Source organism: Tursiops truncatus, unplaced genomic scaffold, assembly GCF_011762595.2.
Source record: "Tursiops truncatus isolate mTurTru1 unplaced genomic scaffold, mTurTru1.mat.Y mat_scaffold_99_arrow_ctg1, whole genome shotgun sequence".
Classification (NCBI taxonomy): domain Eukaryota; kingdom Metazoa; phylum Chordata; class Mammalia; order Artiodactyla; family Delphinidae; genus Tursiops; species Tursiops truncatus.
The window spans coordinates 48989-51004 of NW_022983473.1; the positions used below are offsets into that span (position 1 = coordinate 48989).

Below are 2016 nucleotides of genomic sequence, written 5' to 3' on the forward strand. Positions count from 1 at the left end.
GAAAGGATTCAAAAATTATGTCATAACAACAATAAGTAAAATTGAAGAAGATTTTTTAATGTTAACATAGATTTGAAAGCAAAATGTATCACTGGCGATAAGGCAGGATAATAAAACCCACTGTTACTTTACAAGGAATATATTATAAGTCTAAACTTCAATGCAATATATGAAGGGAAATTCCAAAAATCTAAGTAGAAATAGAAAAATCTAAATTACCTAGATCAGTAACATAGAACCACAACAACAAATCAGCAGATTATAGAAGATCTGAATACCATCATTAAGAACTTGGGCCTAAATTTACATAAAACACTGCACCAACCATGATGGAATATATATATTATGCAGAAATTTTTAGGTGCACATGGCACATTTATAAAATTGCCTATATTCTGGTTATAAAACAAGACTCTGAATAAGCAAGAAATTTAAAACTATATAACCAATATTTTACCAAATAGTTGGATATGTAAAACATACTTCTGATCATTATGTAGGTCAAAGATAAAGTCACAATGGGAATTAGAATTTTATTAATTGGATGGTAATGAAAATATGCCATAACAAAACCTGTGGGTTGCAAATAAAGCTGTGGTCACAGAGAAGTTTATGTATTCCAATTATACTTTCTAAATGTAAAATGGAAAGGAATAAAGCAACTAGAAGATAACCTATCACCCTGAGGTAGGCAGCTCCTGAACTGTACCTGGTGGAGAAGGCAGGGCAGAACTTCAGGAGGCCAGCTGAGAGCACGGTGAACACCATGTCAGGAGCAGTCTCCAAGAAAGAGAATTTAATGTACAAAGGGATGACTAAAATATATTTAAGAGCTAGCACCCTGACCCCTCTTAAGGATGACTTATGTTGCTGGGGAAAAAAATAAGAAGTGCTCGATGTAGAAGGTGAATAGCTTTATAATTCCCAGGAGAATCTTTGTACCAGGACCACACAATGAAGAACTTGGAGTCCCCATGGCTAATCCAGCAGAGAAAAAAGGAGGAACAGAGATGCGAGAGAAAATAAAGGGAACTCTTGGTGCAATTCGGTGCTGCTGCAGGCCCAAGTCCAGGTATGTGCTCTGTATCTCCACATCTTAAATAAAAGCCACCATGTTCCTCAGTCTTTCAGGTACTTAGAATTTCTCTTTAGAACCTGAAAATGGGGTCAGGTTTCCTGTCTCCATCGCTACAGTACAAAATAGAGGCAGGATGTTTGAAATAGTTCTCCATCTGGCAGAGGAGGCCTTGAAGCTGTGAGCCACTCGCTGCAAACCAGTAGGACATGAAGGATTCTTGAGCAGATCTGAAGCTACTGGGAGGCCTTTGAGGAGTTAAATCCCATAGTAAATACTGTACCTTCAATCAATGGCCCCTTCTCCCTCTCTGTCCAGTCTTCCTCCACTCCCGTGGGGGCCCAAAGGGGTTAAATGAGCACTCTTTGACTTGTACTTGGTGGTCCCAGAACTTGACGTGGGCTTGGAGACTTCCATGAAAAGTCTGCCTTCCATCTACTGGCTTGGGTTTCTTGGGCTCTCTGCTCCAGGCTAATCCCTTCAACCTGCTTTTTCCATTTCTGGCAATAATCCCCCTCTCCAGACCTTCCTAATGCTCTTCTGGGGCAGGGGGGAGACTTACTGAGGGCAATGTTTATTTCTAGAGGGAGAGGTGACCACATGACTTCACACTGGTCGTCCCCTTGATTATTCAGTTTCTGTCTAGATTAGTCGTGGGTGTTTGTGCACCCCAGCCTCACCCCCAGGAGGCTTTAGAACACTGTCCTTATCTCAGCACTGAGCCTCTATCTAGCCTCCTTCCCTCTCTCTCCTTACCCATCTTTACCCACAGACTCGCAGGCTTTCTGGACCTCTGAGGAAGATAAGCACTTCACAGAACCTCTGCTACAGAACCAAACATATTGAAATGACTCTTTACCAAGATACTGAAACAACAGAAAAAGAATAGATGACGATTGTTTCTCCTGAGGGTTCAGTTACCTAGGGGGCCTTTAGCATCT

The 2016-nt window shown here is 41.1% G+C and overlaps 1 long non-coding RNA gene across 1 annotated transcript in view; it reads left to right on the forward strand.

The window, feature by feature from the left end:
- Positions 1 to 586: 586 nt before the first annotated feature.
- LOC117310992 (uncharacterized) overlaps positions 587 to 2016 on the forward strand; it is a 48090-nt gene continuing 46660 nt past the window's right edge. Inside the window, exon 1 of the long non-coding RNA XR_004524971.2 lies at positions 587 to 1072. This is a non-coding gene — a long non-coding RNA (uncharacterized lncRNA). The remainder of the gene's footprint in view (positions 1073 to 2016) is intronic.